The following is a 24,606-nucleotide window of genomic DNA, read 5'->3' on the forward strand; positions in this document are numbered from 1 at the left end:
CCTTTATTCATCCTTTTCTCCCAGAGGATCCCAGTCTCATCCCAGATTTCTGCTGGCATCACCCCTCATTTGCCAGCCCGAGTTTTCTTCCCTCTTTGATCCTGAAAACAATGTCATTGTTTTCTCTCTCCCTTCCTTGTCTCTATGCCGGAAAATGATTCTGAGTGCTTCTGAGAATTTTACAGCTCTCAAAAGAAGAAAGGCATATGAGGGTTTAAAATAACATCATAGAGAAATTTCAAACTTACAAGCAGCTTTAAAAGCTTGGCAGTTACACTACTCACTCATTTTTCCTTGGAATGTAAACCTACCTAGGTCAGACTTTCTAAGGTTCCTTTTTTTCTCTGGCCCATCCTTTTGGTAAAAATTGGATCCAGACAATCCAATTTCTTGATCTCTTATTTACTCTCAGGGCTGGAGCCTCTGAGACCTCCTTCCTTTGATAAGGAAGGCATCCTTCTTCTCCCTCTATCAAATCTCCCGTATAAGTCTATATGAGAAAGGACAGAAATACTGAGGAGTGGAAGAGGGTTGATGAAGGCTCAAATATGATTTATTAAAATTTTAAGGAAAACTCAGACTGCTCATCTTCACTGCTCATCTCTTTATTCTTCACACAGGAAATCATCTAAGGTTGTTCTGGGAGTAACACGCAAATCCAAGGGGTCTCTCCTTTCTTGTTTTATTTTCCATCTTTTTTCCGGACTCCAAGATAACAACCATTTGTTCAGTCAGCAAACATGTATTAAGCACCTGCAAAGCATCAAGTACCGTGAAAGTCACAGGGGTAAGATATTTGCACCTGTCCCTTCAACACTACTCTTCATTGTTTCAACATATTTTTATAACATACTACAATATCTAGTGAATGTGTACATTATTTACTTTAAAATCACATTTTAGATCATTTCTCTGAGCAGATTCCTGTAGACTTCATTCATAATATATTTATTTACTCTTTGGTCTCGAATAGTATAACTTTGTCTGCTTCTTTACCACTTTTCTTTCCAAATACCCCACTGAAAGCTGATCTAACAGTGGACCTACAGACCTTAGCCCTGCCTGAATTCTCTTGAGGGCCTGGCTCCAGCAGCATCACAACCGTCTGAGGCTAGACCATTCATTGGTGCTAGACTAGCAGGGACGCATCAGTAAACACTTGGGTAAAGGTATGAATAGTCAAATAAAGACCCAGAAGACTCAATATTCTGTAGAATGCACAAAAATGAAAAGGCTCTACCACTTGACCTGTGTCTTAGTTTTGTCCCTGATGTAACACAGTTAAGAAACAGGAAATCAGTCTGGACTGTGGATCCTAGAATGACTCTTCACAGTTTTAACTATCCATAGTCTATAAAAGTATACCTGATATTCGTAGTTAAGTAATTGTTGCTTCTCACCAGGTGACAATTTCTGCTGGAAACCTATAATAAAACATTAAGCAAAAAAGAAAAATGAATTTATCATTTCACAAGCTATGCCTTAAAAATCTTACAAGGGGCCGACCTGGTGGCTCAGCGGTTAAGTGCGCAGTTCCACTTTGGCAGCCCAGGGTTTGCCGGTTCAGATCCCAGGTGCCAACATGGCACCGCTTGGCAAAAGCCATGCTGTGGTAGGCATCCCACATATAAAGTAGAGGAAGATGGGCACGGATGTTAGCTCAGGGCCAGTCTTCCTCAACAAAAAGAGGAGGATTGGCAGCAGTTAGCTCAGGGCTGATCGTCCTCAAAAAAAATTTAAAAAACGCAAAAATTTTACTTGTTTGAGTATCGGAATCACAGACTATTTTTGGCAGATAATTTGTATATTAGCAAAAGGAAAATTGTGGGATTAACAAAGAAATAGGTGAGTTACAGTGTAATGCAAAGTTAATGAATGTGACACTACTCGTCTCATAAAAGTGATACTTCAGTTTTTACTTTTCTGCAAAGCTGACTCATACCTTTTAAGGAGGATGTCATATCAAAATAATAATTTCCTTCACGGAATTTCCTTGTTTTCTTAAATAGTAAGGGGGAAAAATGGTGTTAAAATTTAAAAGCTCTATAAGATTCAATACTTTGGAGAATATAGTAAGATAGGTTCTCTCATATACTTTTATATATTTCCAATGGGATGTAAGTTAATACACTGTTGCTGAAAAAAAGTTTGGCACCATGTGTCAGGAATCCTAAATATATGCATACTCTCTAATCATTAATCCATCTTTAAGAATCTATACTAAAAAATAAGGACATGGTTTAACATACATCCATGCAAAAATACTTGATTCAGCATCATATATATTAGTACAAAGTTGAGAACAACCTAAATGTTCCCAAACAAGTTAAATAAATTACTCCATACCATGTAATATTTATTCTACAACAGAAAAATTGCATTTTTGAAAATTATGTGATTATGTATAAAAATGCTTGTAATGTAATGTTAAATTAAAATCAAGATACACGGGCTGGCCCTATGACCAAGTGGTTAAATTCCTGCGCTCCACTTTGGTGGTCCAGGGTTTCTCTGGTTCAGATCTTGAGCATGGATCTGGCACCACTTATCAGGCCACGCTGAGGCAGTGTCCCACATAGCACAACCAGAAGGAACTACCACTAGAATATACAACTGTCTACTGGAGGGCTTTGGGGAGAAGAAGAAGAAGGAAGAAAAAGAAAGGAAGATAAGCAACAGATGTTAGCTCAGGTGCCAATCTTAAAAAAAAATCAAGATACAAAACACACATAATATAATTCCAATGTTTAAAAATTTTGGTTTTATATATTCATGAAAAAGAGTGAAAATGAAAATAGCAGCTGTTATTCCTGAGTGGTCAGAAATATATTTATTATTTTTTAATATTTTTCACATTTTCTAAAGTAACCTTTAATGATAAAATATTATTAAACCACATTTAGACACTTAAACTCTAACTTAACTGTATAACTATATCAAACACTTTTAAGTATAAAATTTTGAAATGTTGGGTCAAGCACATGCAAACTTGGATTGCTCACATTATATAATTCATGAACAAAGAGGGAAGAATACAAATAGCAATGTTTGACAGAGCACTATTTTTTTTCCAGCTTTACTGAGCTATACTTTCCATCCAATAAATTGCACATATTTAAAGCATAAAATTTGATGTTTTGACATATTTATGCTCAAAATCCATTAGCATCACCACAATCCAGATAATGAATACTTATACCATTGCCAAAAGTTTCTTTGTGCCCTTTCATAATCCATTTCTCCCTTCTCCCAACCCAGGCAACCACTGAATCTGATTTTTGATGCTATAGATGAGTTTGCATTTCCTAAAGTTTTATATAAATGGAATCATTCAGCATGTGCGTTTTTGGTTATGCTCCTTTCACCTTATGATAATAATTATGAGATTCATTTATGCCATTGCATGTATCAATAATTTGTTCCTTTTCATTATTGAATAGTATTTTGTTGTCTGGATGTATTATCATTTGTTTATCCACTCAATTGTTGACGGACAATTTAGTTGTTTCCAGTTTTTGGCCATTACAGATAAAGCTGCCATGAATATTCATGTATAAATCTTTGTATGGAATATATTTTCATTTCTCTTACGTAAATACCCAGGAGTGGAATGGTTGGGTAAAATTGTAGGTATATCTACAACTTTTTAAAGAAACTGTCAAACTGGTTTTCAAAGTGGTTGTACTGCAACCATCCTACGATGATTGTACCATTTCCAACAGCTGTGTATGAGAATTCCAGTTGCTTTGTATTCTCACTAACACTTGATATTGTCAGTCTTTTTACATTTAGCCATTCTAGTGGGTATGTAGTAATATCTCATTGTGATTTTAATTTGCATTTCTCTAATGACTCATGATGAGCTTTTCAAGTGCTCGTCATCCATATATCTTCTTTGCTAAAGTGTTTGTTCAATTATTTTGCCAATTTTTAGTGAGTTGTCTTCTGATTGGTTTATGACAGATATTTTTATGTTCTAAATAAAGTCCTTTGTGTGATGAAAATTTTGCAAAGATTTTCTCCCAGTTTGTGACTTGCTGTTTCGTTTTCATAGCAGCATCTTCTAAAGAGGAAAAGTTTTATTTTGCTGAAGTCCAGTTTACTACATTTTTTCTTTTTCACTTCATGCTTTTTATGTCACATTTAAGAACTCTTTAACACACCAAAGACCATAAGGATTTTCTACCTATGTTTTCTTCTATAACTATCATAGTTTTAATTTTTACGTTTAGGTCTATAATACATTTCAAGCTAATTTTTGCATACTACGTGAAGTAAGTTTTGAAGTTCATTTTTGGGGAGTGTTTTTCCAGTACTATTCATTGAAAAGATTTTCTGTTCCTCATTGAATTGTCTTGATAGCTTTGCAGAAAATGAATTGAATCTATTTCTGGACTCTCCCGTTGGCTATTTTATGCCAATACCACGTAACTTTGATTACTGTAGATTTGTAGTAATTTTGAAACCATGTAATCTATGTCTATCAACTTTATTTCTTGTTTTCAAAATTTTTTGACTACTCCAGATACTTTATATTTGCATATGAATTTTAGAATCAGTGTATGAATTATTAAAAAAAAGAATGCTAAAATTTTGTTTGGGATTTCACTGAATCTACAGATCAATTTGAGAATTGATATTTTTGCAATATTGAGACTTCTAATGTATTAATGCCCTGCGTGTCTCCATTTATTTAAAACTGCTCTAATGTCTTTCAACAATATTTTATAGTTTTCAACGTGTAGGTCTTAACATGTTTGGTCAAATTTGTCTTTAAATGTTATATATTTTTGATGCTATTATAAATGACAGTGCTTTTTAAAATTTCAAATTGAGATTGTTGTTCACTAGTATGTAGAAATATAATTGACTTTTATGTATTAAACTTGTATCCTGGAACATTACTACCCTCAATTATTAGTTCTAGTAGCTTTTTTGTAATTCCATAGGGCTTTCTATGGGTCATCATGTTGCCTGCAAATAAAGACAGCTCTGCCTCTTCCTTTCCAATCTGTGTGGCTTTTATTTCTTTTTCTTGTTTTATTGCACAGCCTAAGACCTCCAGTACAATCTTGAATAGAAGTAGTAAGAATAGACATCCTTGCCTCATTCTAAATGTTGGGGGAAAACCAGTCAGTCTTTACCATTAAGTATGATGGAAGCTGTAGGTTTTTCACAGTTGCCCTTTATGAGATTGAGGAGGTTCCTTCCTCTTCATATTTTGCTGAGTATTTTGTTAAGAGATATCGGATTTTTAAACATTTTGAGCATTACTTGAAGTTTGAGCCAATTCCTGTAATATAATTTTAAAATTTGCACCAAATACTTACAAGAGTAACTCATGTTTTAATTTCCTTTGTAAATTTGTCAAGAGATTTATAGTGCCTCCAGTTAATAAAAATGAAGAATTTTCTCATTAATATTAAAAACAAAATTTTTTTTTTAAAGATTTTATTTTCCCCTTTTCTCCCAAAGCCCCCCGGTTCATAGCTGTGTATTTTTAGTTGTGGGTCCTTCTAGTTGTGGCATAAAAACAAAATTTTTGACTTCTTTATGGCAACTTCAATAATAAACAGAACCTTAAGTGATTCGAAGTTGAAGACCAACCTCAAATTTTCACAACCAACAATTAAAAATTTTAATTTCGATATATTGTGACAATGAGGGAAGATAGCAGCAATTACTGCAATGTGCTAAAAAATACAGATATGTGGTTTCAGATGTGTGACCCTCGAGTCATACATACGTTGTAGGTGATGTTTGAGAAGCAGTTTTCTCTGCTCTGTACTCTTCTTTGAATGAGTGGAGGCCAGGTTGCTGAATGGGCGACATGGCTCTTCTTATTTATGTAATGGGGCACCACTGAGTACATATTTTGAGGGATTTGGACTAAGGCGAAGTCAGCCTTGATGCAGACTAACAAAGTCAAAAGAGAACCATTGAAAATAAAATTCCCCAAATACCCAGAATCAAAAAGCTGATATCAAAGACCCATTGTTTCTTATCATAGGTGCATAACGTACCATTTTATGAAAACATACAAAGATATTATCATAACTTCTAGACAGATTGTCAGGAAATCCTCTTTTAAAAAAAGAAAGAGAAGAGCCACACCTAATTTACTATTATTTGGAAAAATCCATTGGTTTGTGTGATAAACACTAAAATAGACTGATTATACATCTGGCTAAGTGCCAAGCCATTCTTCTGTGAACTCTAAGATAATGGACTTTCATTGTTCTGTTTGTTATCATTGCCAATTCCTGTCAGACTGGTCCTCAGCAGTTACGTGGGCTTCTGCCATTTATCAAGTCTGTGTCTTAAAAATCTCTTTCTACTTGTCTAAAACAACAATTCCTTTGTTTAACAAACATATATTTGATAAAATTTTCAAGGTTCACATGTAATTGGTAAGTTTCTGTTACTTGTACATAGAGGAAATGTGTAAAACCATATTGCCTTAGGAAAAATTGTAAAATCAGCTACACATTTCTTTGGGAGAGACATCTTTTTCGTTCTTTGATTTGACAATGAATCATTTTAGATTTCACTAAAATAAGAGTTTTCTATTTTTTAAAGGAAGTCGTATTTAGTAAAACATAAACTCCAGCACACAGAGTTAGTGATAGTGTTATAAAATTACATAACCTTAAAGCAAAAAGGAACCTGATTTCCTCCAGAATAAATTCTCCTAGAATTCCTATGCCAGCTTTGATCTTCCAGAGATGAAGTTTTCACCGTGTCCTTTGGTCTTCTCTCTACTGTTTAACTTCTATACGACCATGGTCATAAAGTTCTTTTGCTGAAATTTCTTTTTGCATTTTAATCACAAAATCCTCCGGTTCTGTGATTAGCGATAGGAATTATTTTGTCAATTAGACTCTAAACCTGTTCAATTACGTTATGTCAAATCTGTAAGTGTAGGTTTATAAAGCAATGATAACATCAGCTCACAATGTATCTTGTATAAACTTATAAGTGTGTTTTCTTTTGGTTTGGTGTGTGAGTATATTATAGACTAGACTACAAAGGAGAACAATGAAAATAGGAAGACAAAGACATTCAGTTTCTAAATTCACTTTGGAAAGCTGTTTTGAAAAGTGAGCATCAGGGGGCTGGCCCCGTGGCCGAGCGGTTAAGTTCACGCGCTCCGCTTAGGTGGCCTAGGGTTTCACCGGTTCGCATCCTGGGCGCAGGCATGGCACCGCTCATCAGGTCACTTTGAGGCGCTGTCCCACATGCCACAACTAGGAGGACCCACAACTAAAAATATACAACTGCATACTGGGGGGTTGGGGGAGAAAAAGCAGGGGGAAAAAAAGAAGATTGACAGCAGTTGTTAGCTCAGGTACCAAACTTTAAAAAAAAAAAAAAGAAAAGTGAGCATCAAAAATAGAAAGTAAAGGGGCTGGCCCCCTGGCACAGCAGTTAAGTTTGTGCACTCATGCTTTGGTGGCCCAGGGTTTACCAGTTTGGATCCTGGGTGCGGACCTATGTCCTGCTTATCAAGCCATGCTGTGGCAGGTGTCCCACATATAAAGTAGAGGAACATGGGCACAGATGGTAGTTCAGGGCCAATCTTCCTCGGCAAAAAGAGGAGGATTGACTCTGGATGTTAGCTCAGGACTAATCTTCCTCAAAAAGATAAAAGAAAAGAAAAAGAAAGTAAAAAAAAACGAGAAAGACAAGAAGTAGGATTGTAAATTATTCACGTATTAGTCACAAAAACTAAAAATCATACTTTATTTGCTTAGATTCTCCAGAAGAGATTAAGGAAAGACAATGTATAAAATCTTAACACAAAGGAGGAAAATGTATTTCTTTAAAAACTAGGAAATGACTTTTGAAAAGTCCCTTAATGTCTGGGCAGTTTCAGAGTTGTGAAAGCAGCTGTGTGCCCCAAAAGGATATCTAGGTACTCTGTCAGCAAGACACAGCGACCTGGAAGTTAAGCTGGGTCACATTGACCTTTTCTAGCTTTTTCCAAGCTCTTAAACATACCATCCACCCTTGGTATCCACAGGTTCCACATCCTTGGATTCAACCAGCTGTGGATGGAAAGGCCTGTGATGGTTGCATCTGTACTGACATGTACAGACTTTATTTTTCTTGCCATTATTCCCTAAATAATACAGTATAACAACTATTTACATAGCATTTTTATTGTATTAGGTATTATAAGTAATCTAGAGATGATTTAAAGTACATGGAAGGATGTGTAGGTTACATGCAAATACTACCCCATTTTATATAAGGGACTTAACCAACCTCGGATCTTGATGTCCACCAGGGTCCTGGAAAGAATTCCCCTCAGATACCAAAGGACTGAGCTAGGAGTTCACAGCAATATTTGTCAATGAGTTCCATTTATCATCTCTGGAGTTGAGCCTAGATGCTCTACTCAGGGCTCTAGCCTCCAGGATCCTGCCCTCTGGAAAAGGAAAAGGAGGAAAAGACAGGGAGGAACCAGGGTTGAGATCAGGTAAGAAGAGGGTTTGGTTTCATGGTCATTTAAGGGCCTGAGCAGCTGTAGAGGTTGCTTTTGAACTTAGCCACTGCCCCTGGATGGGTGCCCACAGACAGGTCACCAAACCTTCCTGTGCTCTGGTTTTCCCTTAAATTAAAGACACTAATCTTATTGTGGTAATCATTTTTCAATATGTATGCATATCAAATTATCACATCGTATACCTTAAACTTACCCAATGTCATGTCAGTTATATCTCCATAAAGCTGGAAAAAAATAAATAAAGGCATTGAAGACTGCTTATTTCAGGGCAATTCTAAGATAAGATGATGGGATTTCCCTGTGAGAGAAGACAAATGCTTTTCTTCCCTTTTTTGGTGGGGAAGATCAGCCCTGAGCAAATATCTGTTACCAATCTTCCTCTTTTTTTGCTTGAGGATGATTCTCCCTGGGCTCACATCTGTACTAATCTCCCTCTATTTTGTATGTGGGATGCTGCCATAGCATGGCTTGATGAGCAGTGTATGGGTCTGCACCTGGGATCTGAACATGCAAGCCCCGGGCTGCTAAAGCAGAGAGAATGAACTCAAGCACTACGCCAGCGGGCTGGCCCCACAAATGCTTTTCTTTAGGATAATAAACATTCCACAATTCCCTGGAGATGATCGTTTATTTGTTCCTCCTGCTCTGACAACGGGAAGTCACAAAGTCTCTTTCACCCCACGCCCAAGGCCACTGTGCAAGCACAAACTTTGAGGAAAAGCACAAACATAAGGTAAGGACCCCTAGGAAGGAAAACATTAGTTTGCCCTACTGTTCAGAACTTTTCCCCATCCTCCGTCCTTGCTTTTCTCTCTGCCTCGGATCCCCTGGCTCTACCACCACCGTATCTGCCTCTGGAAGACTTCCATTATTTATCCTGATTTAGGTGTGGGAAATCAGTTTTCCTCTTGGTTCAGCTGGGACTTGGTTGGAACTTAAAACAAAACAAAACTAAACCAACGGAAAGGAAAGCAAATATGAGAGCCGAGAAATGGATAGGTTTATAAAACTCAGATTTTTTATCCTAATCTCACCAAGGTCCAGCTACAGCAGCTCCAGTTCTTTTTCCTGGCTTCCACGCTGTCTGGCCCGATAAGGCGGAAGCCAGACTAAGCTCCTCGGATTTCTGGCACAATGTCACTTTGGACAAATGATCTCAGATGGAATCTCAGGAAGGATTTTTTGGTTCCTTCTGGAACTTGCTCCCATGTCTGTTCTCTGAGATCAGCTCTCTGATGGTCAGTTCCAGGTTGGGCTCAACTGATTTTCCTTCACACAGCTCCCTGACTCTTTTGGCCCAGCTTTGTTTCTCTGTCTTTCTAAGTAGAAAAAGCATTTCCCTCTCTGATCTGCAAGGATCCTGCCCCTGATCTTCAGGCATCTGTATTCAGCACAGGCGCTCCAGTTCGTCTTCATGCCTCCAGCCCTTGCAAATCCTACTTTTGCTCTTCCTTTCTGCTTGGTTGGTTTGTGTCAAGTGGGTTGTTAGGGCTGGGCTTACCCTTTGGGTGTAACATAACACAGTTTCTTCATTTTACTCTAAGCCAACATGTGGGCTTGTCTCATGTATCTTGGGTGGTCACTATCCCCTAGAGCCTGTTTCCCTCAAATGATGAGGAGCAGACACCTTCTCTATTTCTGTCTGAAAACATGCATCCTCTTTGGACAATCCAATTTCCTATTTGAGGAGGGCCTCCTGTTCTCAGCTCAGCAGCCGAGTAGAGAGAGAACAACAACATATTTTGAACCCAAACACTTTACAATTCAGTTGCCATTTCCACCAATTTTCACCAGATTCTCTGAGATAACTCATCACCCAGGGACCTCCCCACTTCATTGGAGCCTGCTTACTAGATCTGACTGCTTTAGCTGCACCATTAAAAACAAACACCCATATACACGGTTCTGCTCACCGTCAAGGAAAGAGGAGAGATGTTATACCACAGTTTCTAGGTTTCCCAACTCCAGCCTTCTTTCCTACAAAGCATTAAAACCCCTGCACAAGGAATTCTGAAGCCCTGGCTATAGTTTTTACACCAAACTACTGAGCTTCTAGAGGCTGGATTGCATGGAGGTCAAGTACATAGGGTCTAGAGGTGGGCAGTGGGATTGGAATGCTAGCTGTGCTGCTTACTAGCTGGTTAACTATTGACAAATTAGTTATCCACATCGTGACTTAGTTTCCTCATCTGGAATATGGGGAGAAATAATAGTAACTACCTCTATGGCTATTGTGACAGTTATACCAGTACAGCACATAGAACAAGGCCTAGTACATTTTAAGTACTCAGTAAATACTGGCCACCATTATTACCACTGTCCAGGTCTCTTGAATAGACACTATTTTAGAAAGCAATGATTGGTGTAGCGGTTTTAACAGTGGTACTGGATCTAAAATTTAGAGACTAGTTAAGGGTAATTCCAATGCTCCCTTCAGTGATAGTTGAGTTAGACAGATGAACAGGATGGACTGTGAGAGAGGATACTTACTTGACGTGTTGAACAACTGTGTTTCTGTTGTAGGGTACAGGAACCCCTCAATACTTCCGCCGCATTTTGTATTTGCACTAGTATTCACCTCTCTAGAAAAGTACTCACCACATTATTTCTGTTTATGACTAATTCTCCCATTCTCCAAGCTCACTATGAACTCAGATTCGATCTAACATGGCGTTGGGCTGGTCTGCTGGTTAGTCTAGGCATGTAAATCGCTGGGCTATTTAATCCTGCAGGACCCTAATTAAAATGATGTAAGAGATTCCAAGAATACCTGTTATGCAGGATCCACTAACCCTCTCATGGGATATACCAGGTGGTCTTACTCTCTTCCAAAGCAAACCCAAAAACATCCTTCATCCAAAGAAGAACTAAGCCAAAACTCAGATGAGAAGTTTCACTTGCTTAGAATGATTAGGTTCTGATGCAGTAGTGTCAATAACGGTGCTGAGTATGTTCCAGTACAAATACATCAACCAAAATGTAGGGGAAGATAGACACGTATCAGCACAGAATTGGTATAATTTCTCATTATAACAGCCACTGTAAACATGCAAACATACACAGAGTCCGGCTTCCACGTGGAAAAGGACATATGTGCATATGAAGATTTCTTTGAGTCTTTTACCCATCACTCCGCCCTCCATGTCTACCATGCTCTCTTTCCCAGTGTCAACAAAGAACTTTGGGTTACAAAGGTTATAGCTGTTTCTCTCTCTCAAATGACCTTATCCACCACTATTTCAAGGAATTATATTAAATTCATTTAAAAATACTTCTTTTTATTTCCAGCTTTTCTTTCTCCTCCATTTTAATAAACATATGGATTTTAGGGGGAAAGCATTCAGTGTTTCGCTAATAAGTATCATGTCAGCTGTAGGTATTTTATAAATACCATTCGTCAAATTAAGGAGGTTCTCTTCTAGTCCTAATTTGTTGTAGTTTTTATTGTGAAAGGGTGTTGGATTTTGTCAATTGCTTTTTCTGTGTTTATTGAAATGGTTACATGGATTTTGTCCTTTATTCTATTAACATAATGTGTTTCATTGATTGATTTTCAAATTTTAAAGCAATTTTCCTTTCCTGGGATAAACTCTACTTGGTTGTGATGCATAATCTTTTCTAGATGTCGCTGGATTCTGTTTGCTAATATTCTATTATGGGTTTTTGCGTCTATGTTTATGAGGGATATTTGTCTGTAGTTTTCTTATGATGTAGCTTTAGAATCAGGATAATGCTGGCTTCATAAAATGATTTGAGGAAATGTTCCCTCCTCCTGTACTTTCTGAGTCCTGGAGGACTGATAATATTTCTGCTGTAACGTTTGATAGAATTGAACAGTGGAGATTTCTGGGTCTGGGATTTTCTTTGTGGGAAAGTTCTTAACTAAAATTCCATTTCTTTGCTTGATATAGATCTCTTTAAATTTTCTATTTCTTCTTGAGATACTTTTCTAGGCATGAAGTTGTTTATAATATTCCTTTTAATTTCTGTCAGGCCTTTCTCATTCCTGATTTAGGTAATTTGTGCCTTCCCTTTTTTTTTTGTGGTCAGTCTAACTGAAAGTTTATGAATTTTGTTGATCTCATCAAATAACCTAGTTTTGGTTTTATTGATTTTTTTCTATTGTTTCTTTATTTTATTTTATTTATTTATGCTCTGATCTTTATTATTTATTTCCTACCTTCTGTTTACTATAGGTTTGATTTGCTTTCCTTTTTCTAGCTTCTCAATGTGAAAACTTACATTATAGATTTTAGATCTTTTTAATAGAAGCATGTAAAGCTATAAATCTCCCTCTAAGCTCTGCCTAGCTGTATCCCATGAATTTTGACATACTGTATTTTCATATTTATTTGATTCGATATATAATCTAATTTTATTCATGATTTCTTCTTTGACTCGATTATTTTAAAGTACATTGCTTAATTTCCAAGTATTAGAGATTCTCCAAATATGTTTGTCTTGCTAATTTATAATTTGATTCCACTGAGGTCAGAGAACATAGTTTGTGTGATTTCAATCATTTTCAATTTATTGAGATTTGTCTTATATCCTAGCATATGGTCTCTCCTAGAGAATGTTCCACGTGTGTTTGAAAACATGTATTCTGCATTTCGAGGGTAGAGTATTAACATATGTCAATAAGACCAAGTTGGCTGGTGGTTCTGTTCATGTCTTCTATATATTTACTGATTTTCTGTCTAGTTGTTCTATCAATTAGTATGAGAGGAGTACTGAAATCTCCAAGTGTGACTGTTGAATTGTCACTTTCTCCTTTCAATTCCATCAGTTTTTGCTTTGTGTATTTTTGGGCTGTTTTTAGGTGTTATCCATTTACAGTTGTTAAATCTTCCTGGTGTGTTGACCCTTTTTATCATTATGAAATGTCTCTCTTGGTCTTGAAAGATGTTTTTCTGAAAGTCTGTTTAGACTGTTATATCCAGTCCACTTACCAAATAGTTTCTGTTTGCATTATGTATCTTTTTCCATCCTTTTACTTTCAACCTATTTGAATCTTTGAATCTAAAGTGTATCACAAAGGTATTCAGACCTAGACAAAGACAAAGAGAAAATCTTATGTGTTTATTCTTCCTTCTTTCAAGAATTTTTCTTTGTCTAGGTGTGTATATCTTTGTGTTTATCTCACTTAGGATTATTTAAATTTCTTGGTTCTGTAGATTTATGTTTTTCATCATTTTGAGAAGTTTTTGTCTGTTATTTCTTTGAATATGTTTTTCTGCCACTTTCTATCTCCTCTCTCTTTCTGGGATTCCTACTGTATGTTTGCTGTCTCAGAGGTCTTTGAGATTCTGTTCATTTTCCCTCAGTCTTTTTTTCACTCTGTTATTCAGATTGGACCATTTTTACTGCTCTATTTCAGGTTCACTGATGCCTCCTTCTGACACCTGAAATCTGCCATTGAGTGTGTCTAGCGATTTTCTAAAAATTTCAGTGTGATATATTTCAACTCTAAAATCTCCTTTTTTTGTAGTTTCTGTTTCTCCATTGACACCCTCAATTTATTGAGTCATTGTTATAATATTTTCCTTTACTTATTTCAACTTACTTAAAACGACTGCTTTGAAGTCTTTTTCTGATAAATCAAACATCTAGGCTCACTAAAAGTCAGTTTCTACCAATTACATTTTTCCCCAATTGTGAGTCATACTTTCCTATTTTTCTAATATCTCACAATTTTTTTTGTAGAAAACCGGACATTTTAGCTAACATGTTGTAGCAACTATGAATTTTTTTCTTTTTAAAGATTGGCACCTGAACTAACAACTGTTGCCAATCTTCTTTTTTTTTTTTCCTGCTTTTTCTCCCCAAATCCCCCCAGTACATAGTTGTATATTTTAGTTGTGGGTCCTTCTAGTTGTGGCATGTGGGACCCTGTCTCAGCGTGGCCTGAGTACTGCCATGTCCACGCCCAGGATCCCAAATGGCAAAACCCTTGGCCGCTGAAGCGGAGCATGCAAACTTAACCACTTGGACATGGGGCTGGCCTCGCAACTATGAATTTTGAGGGTTTTTTTTAAAGTAGCTTTCCTGTTCTTGAACTGCACAATTTGTCTTCCCCACAGTACATGGCTGCTGATATGTCTGCTGAGATTTTAGTTGTAATTTTTATTTCTTTCAGAGTAAATTCCTAAGGTTTAGCTTTGTGTCTGCATAGCCTAACAGTCAACCAGTGATTTGGGCAGAGGTTGTTTTCAAACTCCCCAAGCCTATACGGCCCCCACACCCTTCTGATCCATTTGTGTGGTGCTTGAGTACGACATTTGAAGCTTAGCCAGCTGTCAAGTGTCCCTTGGCTTATGTTTCTACCAAGCTCTCTTCAGTCTCCTTTGTGCACCTTGTGGTTGCCCAGTTACCCACGGATGTATGAAGAGCTTATTTAGCATGTGTGAGATGAGTAACTCTTCAGTGGTGAATTATTCAGATTCAAAAAGAAGTAAAAACCACAGGGGCATAAGGTATTGATGAGATTATTAAAAAAATGTGCTTGGGAGAGTAAAAGCCGAAGAAATTACCTGGCAAGTATATGAAAAGGGGACCACCATGAGGCCACTTAATCAGTTGGCAATGAGATGATTTGTGTGTATCTCTTAAAATGTTAGGCTTAGCTTGTCATAGTATGATGTGGTGGTCCTATGCACATAGTTCAATTTTTTTATTTGGCATAAAATTCCCTTTAATATTTAGCCCAATTTTTATCAGCCTCATTTTTCACTTCCCATCTATTTTCATATCTCCACGCAGTCCCACACGTCATTTCCTATGCCTCAATAACTTTCTTCCACACATCTCTACTTACCTGATCATTTAAGACCCAAAGAAAATAATATAAATTCTGTGATACCATTTATGATTTCTGAAGGCAAAATATACTCTACTCCCTCGTGTGTTACAAACAGGAGGGAAGGAAAAGATGTTCAATAAATGATGGATCTTTGGCTAGCTCTGGTACAGAGCTAAATTCAACTTACATCCTCATCTCCCTCCACACATCAAAATAAATATTTGATAGACTAGAGATGAAATTTTAAAAAGTGAAGTATAGAAAAAGATAAGAGGGATTTTGGCTAGATGTGATGGAACAAAAGAAAAGACTTCTCTCTTTTCTCCTCAAAACTCACTAAAATCACCTAAGTGCCTACAGGAAGAAGGTAATAAGAAGCAAAATAGTTTCTGCCCTTGAGTTCTAGAAAGATTCAGATATGTAGTCTTCAGCAACCTTTGAAGGCAGGGGTATAGGGATGAGCTGAAAACAAGAAGGTTGATTGAAAGGAGCAGTTAGTACACCTGGATCTCCTCCCCTGCTCTATGGCCCCTTTCTCACCTCTGTAGAAAACTGGAGCAAAGTTCACCCTCTGGAGAAACTGATCTAGAGAGACTTTGAACTCTGGAACAGTAGGCTTAGCTGAAAGCGAGGGTGAGCCACCACCACACCAAAAAGGGCAGGTTTGGGGGAGTGTTAAAACCTTATTAATAATTAGTGAGATCTCCCAGAGTTCTGAGAGGCAGGCTTGTATTATACCTTTTAGACCAGAGATTGGAGGAGTTTTTTCCTTGTGAAACTGCCCAGCCCAAAACAAGAACTTTTATATGCTGACATATGGAGGAGGATGCCCAATGAAACAGTGGCACCCCTACTAGAGTAATCTGTTTTGAGACCCATCCATTGACAAGTCCTTCCCTTGCGTGAAGAGCTTCCAATCAGCTATTTCTCTCTCTCTCTTTTTTTTTTTTCCAGCAGAGCTTTAGAAATTATTCTTCATTGATTAAGTATTTAAAATTTAAAGCAAAATATTTTTCATTTTAGCTATGACCGAAGCCTGGGTCCAGGGGCATTGCTCAGCCTCCCTCACCCTTTGAAGGGGTTTAGTAAAGAAACAGCATTTACTGAGACTGAGTCTATGGCAGTCCCAGTGTTGGCAGATCCACCCCTCCGCCCTTTGCACAGGCTGCTTTAGATTTTGTCAGCTGAAAAGAGCCAATGCTCCAGAAGAATCTAATAGATAATGTGACTTTGACGTATAGATCCATTTCATCAAAATTATTATTATTCCAAGCTTCCTTGTTTGTGATCTAAGAGTTTTCAGTATGCACTTTACTTTTAATAAATAATCCATTCCCTATGCAGAGATGTAATCAACTAGTGCAAGAAAAATCCTCAAACTTGAATAGCCTCATCTTTATCTTGGAAAAGGGACATAGAGGTCATTCTACTTTTCTGTTATTGAGGAAAAAAACAGGCAACAGACAGCAAAGACTGTGGAGGTGACAGTGCAGGCAGATGACGGGCCAAACTATGGTGGAGCTGTGACTGCTGCTCAGGGGATGGTGGCAGAGAAGATGGCAGCTGAAGCAATGGCGACTGAGGAGATGGTGGTAGATGTAATCACAGTAGACCCAGTGGCACAGACAGTGGTGGCCCAGGTGATGGGTGGTGACATGGCTTCTTCTCATGGTGAATCCAATGGTGACAGCAGCCAAAGGGCTGCAGCCCAAAGGTAACAGGCCTTATTGGTGATGGGAAATGAAGCAGCTGTTGGTAAGGAGGAGATGACAAAGTTGCTATGACCACAGGAACTGGAGATAGGAGATAAATTTTTCCCAATAAGCAATGAGATCTTTTCTGTTGTTTCCCAAGGAGAACATAGCTAAGAGTAGAAAGAAAGACCACTGGCAATGTGCAGGCATAGCTGTTTCTTATGGTTGCGAGATGTAGACTGAGCTCTTCACAAATTTGAAGGCAGTCTGGTCATCTCTAAGGTGTTTATAGGCAAATAACCCCTTCTGTGGCCCAGAGAAGCTAGAAAATGCGTAGCAACTGGTAACTGGTTCCTGGAAACAAGAACCACAGATCTATATACCACCTCAGCATCAGAGCTCCAGCCTTTGGATTCCCTTTCTTGGGTATTCTGAAGGGCAGTTCCCCATTCTGAACTCTTCTGGGTGTAATTGAAATTGCTGTCCACTTGAGGCTAGGCATAAAGAGAACCAGAGAGATTGTTGATGGGGGTGAAGACTCTGGGAGCAGTGGCTACAGACTCAGAAGAGGCTGCCTTCTTCCATGTTCTCTAACACACTGACACTCTTCTCTGTTGTTGACCAATTTTTCAGTGAATAGAAGTGAATCAGGTCTAGCCAGACACTTTCTCGTTGCTCATCACCCTGGGCTCGAACTCTTCAGAACATCTTCTCTGGCTCATCCCATACACCATGCCCATCACTCACACACTCGCGTGCAAGCGCCATATTCTGGGTTCAGAATAACTGGTTAACTCCAGTCCTAATCCTTCCTACATATGTGTCAGTCTCAGCTGGGACTTTCAGCACAAGCTTACCTAGTTCTGCTCTTAAAAATGAATTTTTAAAATTTGGGAATACAGATCAAGTTTGTATATTAAAAGAGTGTATGTACATATTTATTTACAACGACCAGCAGAGTCAGGAGATAGTATAGAGACTTGCATCCAAGTAGCTAAGGGTCAATAGGGTCTGTGCCACGTATTTTTGACCTCGGATAAAATCAGGAGAGGAAGAAAAACCTGTCAAAAAATAGTGGAGCCACAGTGAGCCAGATGGGGACCCCTGGGCTGGTGACATTCAGGACCTTTGGAAAAGAAAAGAGTCAGTGTCCAGGCAGCGGATGACCCTGGGCCATTAGGTTAGAGCCACCCCGTCTCCAGACAGCCCTGTAGGCAAACTCTGATCCTCCTTCCTCCAAAGGAACAGGTACCACCTTCTTCCCTTCTTTCCTTCTCTCCTCCAGAGACGGCAACTCCTCTTCCACTGCACATCAACAAACTCAGTCCCAGATTGACACTCAAGGCTTAAGACTGAGAAGTAATAAGCCTCCTTAAATGCAGAATGCCAACTTGGAGAGGGGGAGCAAATAGAAAGAACTGAGCGTTTACCTCACATCCTCACTCCTGCAGTTTTTACCTTATCCCACACTTAAGAACATCTCCAAATAGGAAATGAAAACTGATATGAAAGAAAAGTGTCTTTTCAATCACCAGAAAAGCAGTTTGCCTGAACGTTCATGAAGCTGTAACGTAGTTCAGTTTAGAATGGAATGACTTCTCCTCTTACTATGTAAATAAATGTTTAAACTACACATAACAAAGCACAATAAAATAATACCATGAATAATTTCAAACAGGAGGAAGACTGTGTCTATGAGTGTGTTTCAGTCACATTTATGTTTCATACTTTGGGTAACATGTTGATTATGGGATCGATTCTCACACCTGCACAGTAAGCTGACTCTCACAGAGTAAGATGTCCTCATGGTTCCACAGTATTTACTTCTATTAGTTATCTATTGCGGTATAACAAATTATGCCAAAATTTAGTGGCTTAAAATAACAATAAATATTTATTATCATCACAGTTTCTGTGGGTCAGGAACTCAGAAAGGTTCTAGCTCAGGGTCTCTCATGAGGTTGCAGTGAAGATTATATCAGGGGCTGCAGCCATCTGAAGGCTTCTTGGGGGCTGGAGGATCCACTGCCAAGGTGATCCACCCTCATGGTTGGCAAGCAGGTGCTGCTTGTTGGCTGGGAGCTTCCGTTCTTCTCATGGAGAACTTTCCACAGGTGAATGTCCTCCTGACAGTCACTCCCTCAGAGCAAATGAGCCAAAGAGCAAGATGGAAGTGACAATGCCTTCTGTAACTTTGTGTGGGAAGTCCTGCACTATCACTTCTGTCATATTCTAGTTTTAAAAAAGATTGAGGCCAAGGGCCAGCTCAGTGGGGTGCTGGTTAAGTTTGGCACACTCCACTTTGGCAGCCTGGGGTTTGCAGGTTCTGATCCTCCCCGTTGACCTACACCACTCATCAAGCCATGCTATGGTGGTGACCCACATACAAAGTAGAGGAAGACTGGCACAGATGTTAGCTCAGGGACACTCTTCCTCAAGCAAAAAGAGGAAGATGGGCAACAGATGTTAGCTCAGGGGCAATCTTCCTCACACACACGCACAAAAGATCAAGTCCAGCCTGCACTGGAGGAAAGGGGAATTAGGCTCCATCTTTTGAAGGGAGGAGTGTCAAATAATTGAAGGGCATATTTTTAAACCGCTACAATACTGATTATTAAACACTATTTCCCCATGCTTATTTTGGATATAAAATCTTCTTTCCCTTTAAGGTAGACACATCTTCTGTCTAGGTCTCAGTTTTCATGATCTAACCCTCGGTTTTTTAAAGAAAAAGAATAACAAGGAAATATATTAATTACCAGATGCTGGTGGATGATCACTCTTGCATAGAACCGTAATATGGGATTGTTTTGTCATTTGTGCTGGTCAGTCTGAAATTTTGAATGTTAAGACAATGCGATATCAAAAGGTAATTTTTATAGCTTATTTTGTAGCAAACCGTGAAAGTGGAATAAATATATGAATATGTTTATCTTTAAAAGTGCCAGTTATCACTTTATTGTCTTTAAGCTCCAAATCTACCCGTCTGTGTCCTGTTTCTATTGACCAGCTCTTCTCTACCCATCCATTCTGGCAATGGTGAGCCACTTCTACAGACCAGCTCTAGCCCAGACCCTTGGGAAGCTCATTCACATGGGCAGGCTGTGTATTTCTGTGGCAGCCATGCCCTCTCTGAAGAGGTCTGATCTGCTTTGCTAAGTCCCTTGTTCCTGCATTGTTCACTCTTCCTTAGTCTACAAGAAGCATCTTCTTTTTTGCACTTGCTACTTATGGATATTTTAGAGTTCTCTTTTATCTTTTTTAGTAGGTAACTTCCTTTTATAAGTTAACTATTCTTTGTTTTAAATCTCTCCTGTTCTAATTACTGATGTGATTTCTGTCTCCTGACTGGACTTTGACTGCTATAGAATTCATATCTGGAGCGGTCCCAGGACAGAGACCTGCAAAGATGGATTTTGGGAATTGGGTGACATGTTGAGCTTCTTGTCAATGGGAAATAAGATGCTAGTAACCCATGGAATGCAGCAACATTGCAATTAGGTTATCATCAATGGTTAATTAAATGTCAATTAAATAAGCGTTGTGGGAGCCCACGCAGCTTCTGTACTTGACCATTACAAACTCTTCTGAGGGTACTGGAGTGCTTACAGAAAGAAAATGACAATCTCAGGGCCTATAACTCTTAGTTAAAATTATGGTCTTGAAATCACAGAACTATGACATCCTTAAAAGAATCTCATTTCTTGTAGCTACAGGGCTGATGTTGTTGAAAATCAAACACAAAACTTAATTGTGTAGGTTGTAGAATCATAATATCAGTAGAATTCACAGCCTCACTAAGAATCTCATGTGAAAGTCAGGGCATTGACTGGGACATGATGGCACCCTGAAACTTGAGATGAAAACACCTAGTTGAGCTCAGATGAAACTGAGAATCTCAGACCCCTGAGAGACACTTTACTCTGAGCCTTCCTCACCAGGGGAAGTCACTTTACCTCTTATGTCTGAGATTACCAGCCTTCCTGTGATAATCTTCCTTCAGGCATGAGCCTTGCAAGTGGATGTTCTTTATTCTCAAGACCCACCGCAATCACCCTCCATTTTCACTAGACCCATAACTATGGTCAAATCTCATCATGAATCAGAGGATCAAAACGACTACGGGAGGTAACAGATTACACACGAAAAGAATTGCAAGATTTTGTGAATATGTATCAGCAGAAACTGGGGAATATGTATGGAAATGGATTGTAAAGATGTTAGACTAAAGAGGGAAGAATATAGAAATGGGCCAAATGAATTGATACTGGAGCAATTACTAAAGATTCCAGATTTCATGTGCTAGCTCACGCACCCGTAGGTGCCTCTAATAGCTTACTTGATGGATTTACCGAAAGTTGTACTGATGGGCGGCCTGTGACAATGAGTTTGAGATGCCAGAGCTTTCCTGGCATGATGTAAAGGAGGGAAGCCAAAGGTTTAGGAAGATAGGAAAGTTGGAGTGGATTTATTATGTGTGACCTACACATCTACCCTTCAACTACAGTCCCTTTTAAGTCTTGGCACACTTCCAGGGGTACCTGTACCCCAGACTGAAGGCCACTCGTGTAGAGACTTGGCTCTAAAAGGAAGAAATAAGGTAAAATAGTAACTTGAGACGGATGCAAAGTCAAGATTTTTTTTTTTGAACCAACAGACTTAAGTATGTTAAAGAGACAGGTAGAGGAAGCCACAAGGAGGGAAAATGAAAATCCAAGCATGAGGTTCTATATATAAGATAGTGCATGTCTAAGAATATGATCCTGAGTATCACATATGAACACAGCAGGCTTATACCTCCAGGAATTAATCTGATGCTTTCTGTTTTTTCCCCCTTTCCCTTCCATCTTCTCACTGGTACTGGGAGGACAATATTTCTCTTCCTCAGAGCACTATGATAGCCATGAGTTACCCACTTTGTGAGCAGAAAGAAAGCTCAAAGAAGGAAGCTACGGAAGCTTTATCTCCCAGAAGCCACATATGACTCTGGCTGGGGAAGGCAGGGGAAAGAGTCTAGAAGCTAGGTTTGGAAAGATGAGGAAAGAAGGGCACTTTCAGCCTGTGAAAGATCAAACACAGAGTTGCTTGCCACTAACTTCCAGTGCCCCAACATCCTGCTGGGTACTCTCCTCTGCCCGCTCCTTACCTACCATGCAGCAGCTTCGAACACGAGCAAGCCTTCACTTTTGGACGCCTCGTGGTAGAAGTGCTGTATCCCCCTCCCAAGGTGGGATGGAAAAAACCAACTGGAAATTTCCCTATACACTGGGCCAGAGTGAGCAGGGAGCCCAGTTGTTTATGTAGGTCATAGCTGTTTTTGTTGCAGCATTATGGCATTGCTGATCTTTATCCACAGGAACAAGTGACTTGCCTCCTGAGCTCCTATCTGTAGGCTTTCAGTCTGTTGTTTTTCTTTCGTTATGGACTGAATGTTCATGTCCCACCAAATTCATATTTTGAAACCCTGCCACCTGATGTGATAGTAATGGGAGGTGGGGCCTTTGGAAGGTAATTAGAATGAGATGAAGTCATGAGGGTAGAACTCTCATGACTGGGATCAGTGCCCTCGTACGACTCACGAGAGAGCTTGCTTCATCTCTCTGCTCTCTGCTGTGTGAGGACACAGTGAGAAGGCCGCCGTCTGCATCCCAGAGAGGGCTCTCTCTCACCAGAACCCCACAATGCTGGCACCCTGATCTTACACTTCCCACCTCTAGAACTGCGGGAAATAAATTTCTATTATTTGTAAGGCGCCCAGTCTATGGTAGTCTGTTATGGCAGCCTAAACTTACTAAGACATTTTTAGAAATAGCGACTAGATAAGACTGGTGACCGGGCTCAGGCAGTAAAACTTGGAACATGGACCCTCTGAGAATTGTATGCATGACTTTGGCCTCATTGAGTCATATGCCCCAAAGGAGAAACAAACAAAAATTCACTTAAATCTGGGCAGCTATAGAGCCGTTAGCTCAGGACATGGATGTAACATAAAATGTAAAAGAATGTGAATTATATATTTGCAAAGACTGTTCCACTACAAGTAAGGTCTGTAAGGAGCTATTTACTTTCTATCTCAAATATATTCCCAAAAAATGAATCTGCCATCTGCCAGAGAACTGAGGAACACAGAGGCCGCTTATAGTATACTTTTGGGTCTCCTTTAGAAGTACCATTGCATTTTTCTCATGTACTTTTTGGTAGCTGTTCAAAAATTAAGTGTCATAAACTTGGAAATATTGTTGAAATATCTCAGCTGTTAAATGTCCAACAGTAGATTTCAGGACTCTTAAAATGCTTCTGCCCTGTTTAACTGACTTTTAAATACATAGGCTATTTTTATGGAATTTGGTACCAACATGTAACTAGGCCACAAATGAAGATCTAATCAATACAGTCAAAACACACGTTTCAAATCATTTTTACATTCAGCTAGTGACAGTAATGATGACATACAATCCAAAAGAGTCTTCAAGTTTGAACTTTACATAAATACTTCAATATAAATGTCACGACAAGTGCAAAAATAAGAAAGAGTTCTCCCAAAGAAGAAAAATGGTCAACTGTGCATTAAACCATTAAATATACATATTTATTGAAAAGCAGAAACTTCGATATCTTGTCTTCTATGGACCTTGGGGGACAGTCGCTTATATAGTGTAAATGATTTTCCTTATACATTTTTAAGAAAATGTTTTCTTCAGCTTTAGAAAGAAATATACTGTTCTGTATCTAGAGCTGCACAAAGAAATAAAGGATTCTGGCATAAATGAAAGTAAATATAAAATTATTTCTTTTCTTTATTTTTGAATGCTCTAAAAGATAATTGATTATGTAAAACAAAAATCAGTTGTATCAATGTATTTTGTTTTTATAGCGTCTGTAAAAGTATAACGTATGATAACCATAAAACAAAGGATGGAAGGATATAATTGGAAATATACTGCTGTAAGGTCCTTGCACAATATATGAAGTATTAGAATATTATTTGAGGGTGGACTGGGATGAATTAAAGATGTACATTTTAAACTGTAGGCTAAGTACTAACATTTTTTGAAAATGAGATATAAATGGTAAGCCAAATGGTCTAAACACACCAATTAAATGACAAAAATTGGCATTTGAATAAAATGAAAAGATTGGAATAAAAATTACCCAAGAATGTACTGTCTTCCAGAAACTCACTTTACCTATTTTATCTGTGTTTTTATTTAGGATTAGCACCTGAGCTAACAACTGTTGCCAATCTTTTTTTTTTTTCCTGCTTTTTCTCCCCAAATCCCCCTAGTGCATAGCTGTATATTTTAGTTGTGGGTCCTTCTAGTTGTGGCATGTTGGACCCCGCCTCAGCATGGCCTGATGGGTGGTGCCATGTTCACGCCCAGGATCTGAACCAGCGAAACCCTGGGCTGCCAAAGCAGAGCACGCGAACTTAACCACTTGGCCATGGGGCCGGCCCCAAGAAACTCACTTTAAATATAAAGACATAGACAGGTTAAAAAGTCAAATCTATCTTAATCCTCTATTTATTAGAATAAACAAAAAGTCCAATATCAGGCATCGTTGTCATCTTTTCTCTGTCCACAATTAGACTGCACAAAAAT

The 24,606-nt window shown here is 38.5% G+C and overlaps 1 long non-coding RNA gene across 1 annotated transcript; it reads right to left on the minus strand.

The window, feature by feature from the left end:
* Positions 1-589: 589 nt before the first annotated feature.
* On the minus strand, positions 590-9,639 carry LOC139084283 (uncharacterized). Its single transcript, XR_011541662.1, has 3 exons — positions 9,544-9,639; positions 1,366-1,424; positions 590-753 (listed from the first exon to the last, which is right to left on the minus strand). It is a non-coding gene; the product is annotated as an uncharacterized lncRNA (long non-coding RNA).
* Positions 9,640-24,606: the final 14,967 nt, after the last annotated feature.

The sequence above is a fragment of the Equus przewalskii genome, chromosome 6 (assembly GCF_037783145.1).
Source record: "Equus przewalskii isolate Varuska chromosome 6, EquPr2, whole genome shotgun sequence".
In the NCBI taxonomy this organism is placed as follows: domain Eukaryota; kingdom Metazoa; phylum Chordata; class Mammalia; order Perissodactyla; family Equidae; genus Equus; species Equus przewalskii.